Source organism: Diospyros lotus, chromosome 7, assembly GCF_014633365.1.
Source record: "Diospyros lotus cultivar Yz01 chromosome 7, ASM1463336v1, whole genome shotgun sequence".
Lineage (NCBI taxonomy): Eukaryota > Viridiplantae > Streptophyta > Magnoliopsida > Ericales > Ebenaceae > Diospyros > Diospyros lotus.
In genome coordinates, this window is record NC_068344.1 from 10,658,498 (window position 1) to 10,667,181 (window position 8,684).

The window sequence follows — 8,684 nt, forward strand, 5'->3', positions numbered from 1 at the left end:
GTCAGGCTATGTGCAGGGGAATAGGTTTGTCTTCTCCCCATTGCCAGGCTATATGCGGGGCAACGAGTTTGTTTTCTCCTCGTTATCAGGCTATATGCAGGGCAATGGGTTTGTTATTGTGAGGAATGAATGATTGATCTTCCTTTCCTCACTTAAGCTAAGAAATAAAACAAGCATATAATTATAGATGGATAATGTTAATGCAATGCATAAGGAAACACAAACATTTTTTAACGTGGTTCAGCCAAATGTGCCTCCGTCCATGGCCCCGTCTTGGGCTCTTATCATTATTTTCAATCACCATGTATACAATTCATATTTTGGGAAGAACAATATAACTTTAGGTGGTTCAAATTCAAAGTCTTGCCATTAGTTTTGCCTTGGAGTGTATGAAGGATATAAGTGTTTGGGCCGATCAATTTTTGAATATGATACGATCATTCCTAGTTGGCTTGAAGTTTACAATCTTCTCAGAGTGCGTTAGTAATGACCAACTTTCTGAGTACCAGCTCACCTTCCTTCAAGGGCTTGCTTCGTACTCGAGAATTAAATATTATAACTCGTAATTCTTCTATGATATGTTGCTAGTCGATGGCAACTTTATCCCATTTCTCTTCAATCAAATCAAGATTCTCTCTCATTGACTCGAAATTGCTAAAGCCATTATCCCTTTCATAAGTGTTCAATCTAGGTGATCTGACAGACACTTCCACGGGGATTAGGGCCTCTATTCCATATACCAGATTGAAAGGTGTTTCCCATCTTATAACCCGATTGATGGTACAGTAAGCCAATAGTATGGTTGGCAACTCATCAACCCATGCTCCCCTTGCTCCCTTAAGATGGGTTCTCAAGCCATGTAGAATAGTACGATTACTGATCTCAACTTGCCTATTATCTTAGGGATATACTATCGAGGCAATTCACAGTTGAATTCCCATATTTTCACAAAAACTTCAGAATAAATCATAATCAAATTACTTTCCATGATCAGAATTGATAATTCTTGGGACCCAAAATTGGCATACAATGTCTCTCTAGACCATATTCTCAATTTTCTTAGTGGTTATTGTGGCTAATGCCCCAAATTTAATCCACTTTGTAAAGTAATCCATAACTACTAGCTAGAAGCTTAAGGAAACATACCCAAAATATCCAAGTCCCACTACACAAACGGTATTAGCTAAAACATTGGTTGCAGTTGAGATATTGGGGCAGATTGAATCAAAGTATGCCACTGGCATCTGTCACATTTGTTAACCTTTCTTAAGGCATGTTACCGAAGCATAGGTCAAAAGAAACCAGACTGCATAATTTTAGCCGCCAGGGCCCTGACTCCCAAATGTTCACCACAAGCTCTACTATGAACTTTGGATAGTGTGTATTTAGACTCTTGAGGGACTAAACATTTTAGGAGTGGCATGGTGAAAGCTTGCTTGTATAGCGTCCCATCAACAATAGTGAACCATACACCTCGTGTCTTTACTTTTCTTGCTTCAACTAGATCATATCTAATAGTTCTCCCTTGGTTAGAAAATAACAAATAGGTGCTCTTAATCATTGTCCACATCGACACATGCTACTTCATTCTCCCCTATGCTGGGTTTTTGGAGAACCTTTACAAATATAGTCCTCCTTACCATCTCCATGGTTGATTCCAACTTGGATAAGGCATCGACTTAACCGTTGAGAGATTAGTTAATCTGTACCAACTGAAAGTTTTGGAATGACTATGTAGGGGCTTTGACCTTTCTTAGATATTGTGTCATCGTTAGCTCCCTTGTATTGTATTGCATGTGGAATTATTGGACAATTAGTTGGGAGTCATTATGAGTTGTCAGCTAAGTCACCTCAAGTTTTTGAGCCAACCTCATCCCAGCGAGTTGGTAGGTGGCACTTGCATTCTTGAGTCTGAAGGGCATGACCTTGTAGCAGTAAGTACCATTGTTTGTGATGAAAGATGTTTTCTTTGATTCGGAGGATACATCATTATTTGGTGATATCCTAAGAATGCATCCAAGAAACTTAGCAACTAGTGTCTCGATGTTTCATCCACCAATCAATTAATTCGGGTAATGGATATGAGTCTTTTGGACAGACTTTATTGAGATTAGTGAAATCCACGCAAACTCACCATTTCTCGTTGGGCTTTTTAACCATTACCACATTTGCTAACCAGTCAAGATACAATAATTCTTGTATAAACTTGACTTCCAATAATTTTTCCACCTTTTCTTCTAATGTTGGTAGCCTGATAGGGGCAATATCCTGCTTCTTTTGACGAATAGGCTTAGATTGCAGATCCACATTCAAGGGGTGGAAGATTACCTCTGGGCTAATCCTAGGAATATTGGTTGGCATCCAGGCAAAGATGTTAATGTTTTCCTTTAAGCATTTCACAATCTCTTGTTTCACTTCCTCAGGGAGTAGTGATTCGACATATGCTAGCTTCTCTGGTTCATCCTCACTTAATTTTATAGCCTCTAACTTTTTCACGGGCTGAGGCTTATGGGAAATTTGTCTCGCTAATGACTTATGCACAACTTATTCAACAATGGATAGAGTTTCCCACTCTTCTTTCCCTTTATGGATGACACATAACAAGTACGCGCTTTTCGTTTATCCCTTTAGACCTACCCCACACCCTGAGTTATAGGGAATTTCATTAACAAATAACAAGAAGATACTACTTCCCTCATGTCATTGAGCAGGGGACAACCCAAAATCACATTGTATGTAGTTGAGGAGGCTTTGACCACCATAAAGTTAGCTTGTCATGTTACATTCTATGCATCAGAGCCCAGAGTAATTGGCAACTGGATTGAACCAACCACTAGAACAGCCTCCCCGGTGAAACTATACATAAATGAGAGGATACCATTTTCATTCAATCACGGGAGATCCACATTTGTTCGAAGTAATTCCAAAAAATAAGATTCACCAAACTACCACTATCCACCAGAATTCTCCCGATAGGATGTTTGGCTATAACAGATGAAATTACCATTAGATATTCATAAGGAACAATTATGTCTCCTCTGTCTACTGGTGTGAACTTAATGGGTTGTTCATCTTCCCTGATTTCCATTGCGAAGTTGATTTGATAGGCCTGGCGGGCATAAGTAGTGTCACTAGCCATGGTTTCACTGCCTGAAATGGCGTGTATTTCTTGGTGAGTAGGTTCATTATCTATAGAAGGATTTAGCTTATAGTCCCCTCCTCTCTTCAACTACCTTTGGTTTGCTCTGTCATGTGCCTTGGGTTTTTCTTCTCTCCTTGGAGGCTCTTTGTCATTCCTCTCCTCTTCCCGCACATACCTCCGCCAGTGTCCTTCTTGAATGAGTATTTTAATTTGATTTTTCAACTCTTGGCATTGGTCGATGGAATGGCCATGAGTTCTATCATGTCTGCAGTATTCATCTTAGTTTTTCCCCATGGGACAATTTTCCCATTTTGAAAGTCTGATGAGGCCCCAATCCTTCCATGGCTGCTAATATGGAAGACCGGGTTTGAGTGACCCAGGCATAGTGGTTGAATTGGGGCCTGGGTGCATCTAATCTTTAGCCCCTCTCCTATCACCTATTGGGGTCTTTTTCACCATCCCACTTCTTTCTTTTCCGCTCTCTGTCTTTACTTACTCCCACTATTCTCATCACTTCTATATGGAGTATGTACTTGTTTGCTTTTACAAATAGATTTGCCAAGGACTTTAGTGGGTCCAAAGATAGCAATTCTTGGAAGGAGGTCAATTGTGTCCCTTGCAACATAGCAAATACTGCCATTTCAACCTGTAAATCATGAATTTTGGGGGTGGCATTACGAAATCTATCCACATACTGCTGAAGAGTCAATTTTACCTCCTTGTCGAATACTGAGGAGATGTGTCACATCCTTCTTTTTTTTACTATTAATTATAAATGATTTAATGAACTTCGTCCTTAATTGCTTGAATGATAAGACGGATGCTTCAAGTAAAATGTTGAACTAAGTTCGGGTGTGCCCTATTAGAGTCAGTGGGAATGCCTGACACATAATTTCACCATCCCAACCATGAAGTATCATAAAAAAAACTCATAATTCTGAATATGATCATCGGGGTCATCTTTACCGGCATAGGGGGTAATTTACAACATCCTAAATTTTCTCTGTGGTGGTTTACCCAATATGTCTCTGCTTACTAATATAAATCTGAAAACTACAATGAAGAACTGGAATAATCTAAAAACGAAACTAATATGAACCTGTAATTGAAGGGATTATAGGGAAGATACTTGCCTTGATAAATCTTGATCAACTCACACGATCTCAACCAAAATCTCCTATGCAAAGCAACTTCTGCATCTCACAGATTTCTTGGCTCTCTGCTCCTCACGTGAAGTGAAAAAAACTATGATTTATGTGCCTTTATATAGATAAAGAAATAGCCTTAGAAACCCATCCCCTTCTCCTTTTATAATTTGGAGTCCTTATTCTTAATTAACTTGGAGACTTCAAACTAAACCTTCCACGTATGGGTTCTCCCAATTGCATAATATTTCTAATTAAATAATTCCTAATAATAGAAAATTATTATTTAAAACTCTAAAGTTACCTTCATGTCCTTACACTTAATTTTCACATAATTAAATGCCATTTAAATGCTATTCTTTTTCCTTAAAATCTCTAAATTGCCACATTAAATAATTAATGGGCAAATTCTCTTAGCCAAAAGTTAAATAACTTCTAAATAAATTCTAGGCCCTCTAACTGGTCGTTACATGTGGAGGGCTTCGACCCTATCCACATGTGGTAGACAGTATCCACGAGGATATATTATATCTTGTAAATCGCAGGTGAGCAGAACGTTGGACTCGTGGAGGGCTTCATCCTTTTCGAATATGATTCTAATAATGGCAATATCTATTTCTAAACATGATTTATGAAAAGAATATTAGGGGGATATTTCATACTTCCTATGGTTCAGTACCCTCTAGTGTTCCTGATATTCATGCCTCATTTTTATTCTATTATACTTGCTAGGTCTTGTGACTCACATTTGCTTGCATCATTCCAAGAAAAGGAAAGGCCAAGATTGAGGGTGAGTGAGATGGTGTTGAGCTGGCTGGGTAGTTGGTGTACAGGGCGATCCCAGCTATTTGAATCCTGAGGAGTCTGTATTCTCTAGGGTGCCAGGGTTTTCCTTTTGACTTTCGTTTGTGTGTAAAAACTGCACTGGTGTTATCCATATGAATATTCATCATGTTTCTACTGTGCTAAATTATGGTGTCATGTAGCTTGGTTGAGTAGGTTTTTGTCTCTTGGTTTTAGAGCATTTTTAAAAGGAAATTGAGGTAAATTTTATGTTGTTACATCAGAAGGAAAAGATCAGATATATATATACACACTAAAATTATTCTACTTCTAAAAGGTTATTTCTAAACAAATATAACTATTGAATTCTAATGGATTTATAATTATAATTTTTGAAAAACACAACATTTTTTTAAAGTCATATATCTAAGAAAGACAACCTTTCAAAATTAAGTGATTCAAAACAAAATGATAAAATTAATTTAGGATTATGCACTATAATTGTATTACTTCTGAAAGGTTATTTCTAAACAAATATAGTTGTTAGTTCTAATGGATTAACGCCTATAATTTTTTGAAGACAACCTTTTTAGAAAGTCATATTTCTTAAGACAACCTTTGAAAAGTAACTAACTTAAAACAAAATGTTAAAATTAATTTTGAAATAAGCGTCCAAGTTCCAATACCAATCTTTGAACCCAAACATATTTGTATATTTTTATGGAATTTCAAAATTTTGGCTATCACTCTAGTTTTTCCACCATAAATTATTTAGATATAAGAAAAATTGTCTCTATTAAATAAACCATTGAAAGCTCTTCTACTTCCAATGTAGGGTTCTTTTCCTTTCTACACTGACATACCAAGCTACTTAGCATCACACTTGACAACCTCCAACTTAGCATGTCATATTAATTTGCAAGGAGGTTTATGCATTCAAAAGGTATCCTTTGATTTAATCCTTTTGTAAGTTTAAACATTTTTAGGATCTTAACAAAATGAATGGTGGCTAATTAGATTAATTAAATCAAGACTTTAAATGTTAGAATTGAAAATAAAACATATATAAAACTTGCACAGTTTACTTAAGAAATTCTTTCAGATTTTAGCACTGTTATGGCCTTCATGCTACAACATGATTTCATGAACATTTCCAAAAGTTTAATACAACCTTTCATAGCAACCCTACTTCCTGTTAGTGTTAGTGCCCAAATGTTAAATTTACATTAAAAGAGATGAATGTATATGTCACTGATGATATAATCTTGATAATAAATTAAAGGTCATCTTCATTCATACTCTCCATTTTTCTTATGAATGAGTTCATAGATTTCCTAGTAGAGATCTTATTCTTAAGTGTTAAGAATAATGTGGCAAAGATCTTTAGTTCAGGATTTTTTAAAGGAATTCGCTGTCCTTAGATTTATTAGAAGGGGAATATGATTTATCAATCATGGATCTGCACATGGGCTATTACCATTGATTAGCATGAGATGAGTATGGGTGGTGAGTCACATGTCATATTACATGAGATGCAGATGGTAGACATGTGGATAAGTGTTAATTAAATATCTATTAAATGTGATGCCTGTAACAAATCATATGGTTGTGATGATTAATGATTTGTTACTAGTTCTCGATTGTGTATCTAGTCATTTGATCGAAAGTGACAGAGTTATCTTGTGCACTGGTGTCAGGGATTTACCATTGACTAGAACCATTCAGTGTAAGAGGTGGGGATGTTCTTTGTGTGGTCTTTCTGTAGTGGTGTATGGAGGCAAATGCTCGCGGATGGGATCCATTGTCCTCTATTAGATGGGAGTGAACATCCTATGTGGTCTCAGTTAGTTGTGATTGGAAATCCCCTGGCCAGGGTGAGCGTGATTGGAGAGAGTTTCTGATGTTAAAAGTGTTCCGAAATGCTACCTCGATCACACCATATTAGATTTGGTATAGTTATCGAGTCCTGTGAGTTTAATCAGTTTATGACTCTCATTCAATCAAGATGTTGTTCAGTGGAATGACTATAGTGCATGGTAATCGAAGGGCCTTAATAAGTTCATCTGAAGTATATACTTCATTGCCATTAAGATCGTACAAAGTCTTGACTAGAGGATACTCAGGATATTTTAAGATGCTCTAGCGAGTGGAGAGATCTTCTTAGTAGGTTGAAGTGTTCAACTAGCGTCAAGGAGTTGATGTGTCTTGATTGCTACATGGCTGTGAACCTATAAAGTTACATGCACACTGAGTAATGTATTGGATTAGTGAACCATTTTTGTTTTTGTGTTCCACTTCATTAAGAGTTAATAATGTCAATTGCAGTTAAGTGTTATCTGGATGGATTAATATGTATGGGAGATCGCTAAGAGTTGGTGGGGCACACTGTTAAGAGTTAACGAAGGCTTTAGTTCCATTAAAAGTTAGTGGAAAGGCTATTAAGAGTTTATAGCAAGGCCTAAGTGCTATATGACAAAGAAATAGTACAAATGGTCGACTAGAGCATAAGGTGGTCGACAGATTGAATCGATTGATCTATCCTTTCATGTGGTCGATAGTTGTGAGCTTTTGCCTCCCCTGCCTCTTTGTTGCATCATAGCATTAATTGTTCTGATGCATCATTTATTATGAGATGGAGATTGCGGAGGAGAAGCTTAATAGAGAAGGAAAATCGAGAAAGTCCCGATCAAGCCATTACAGCCTCATTTTTCTTCTTGCTTGCGTCTTCTTTCTCTGCTTTTGTTTAAGCTTGTGTTTTCTTCTTGCTCTAGATAGCTTGCTAGGCTTCTCATTCTGTTTCTCCCATTTTGATATACTTTTGAGACAGCCACAATGCAACCGAGAGGAACCCCGAACAATAATGGATCACCTTCATCATGAGGGACCTAACATAGCTCCGGTTAAGGGTTCTAAGGTAGCTTAGGTGTGGACAAACTAGGACCTCCACGATTGACAAGGAGGCCTAATCACCCGAGTTGCAGGGTTATGGGAACAACTTTTGACAACAAGCAAAGCAGTTGTAGGCTTGTGGCGCATTAGACAACCAGCTAGTGAAATCATCTGTAGAGGTATATAACTAAACCCTTATGGTTGGTTTTCATTAGATGCATATGGATGACTTAATATTGAGTCTTGCAAGGGTTGTTTTCACTTTTGTTGTGTATTATTTTGGTTTTGAAAATGTTTTAAAACCGATATACCCTTGCATTGATCCACCAATAGTTGGTTTTTAACCTGAGGACCTCACTTCCTTTCACTTCCTATGTTCATATAGTTGAAGTTCCATTTCATGCAATTGTTATTATCCGTTAAACTTTTAGTTAGTTGTTAAACTAATAAACGTTAGGTTCTTGTGACAAGTCGTTAATTTGGAAGGGTATTAAACCCATTCCAATTTTTGTTGCTTTTACCATATCTCTTGAGAGTCTTTAGTGAGCAGAAGAATTTAAGAAGAAGAAGGTTTGACTCTGAGAAACTTTTCCAACTATTATGGAAAGGTTTGTAGAAAAGGGCTTTTTTATCCCAACAATGTTGTAAGAGCTTCAAACAAAGCTTGTAGTTTAGGGGTGTGCAGGTGCTTAATGTAATACCCCATGTTCGTATGAGGCTGCCAC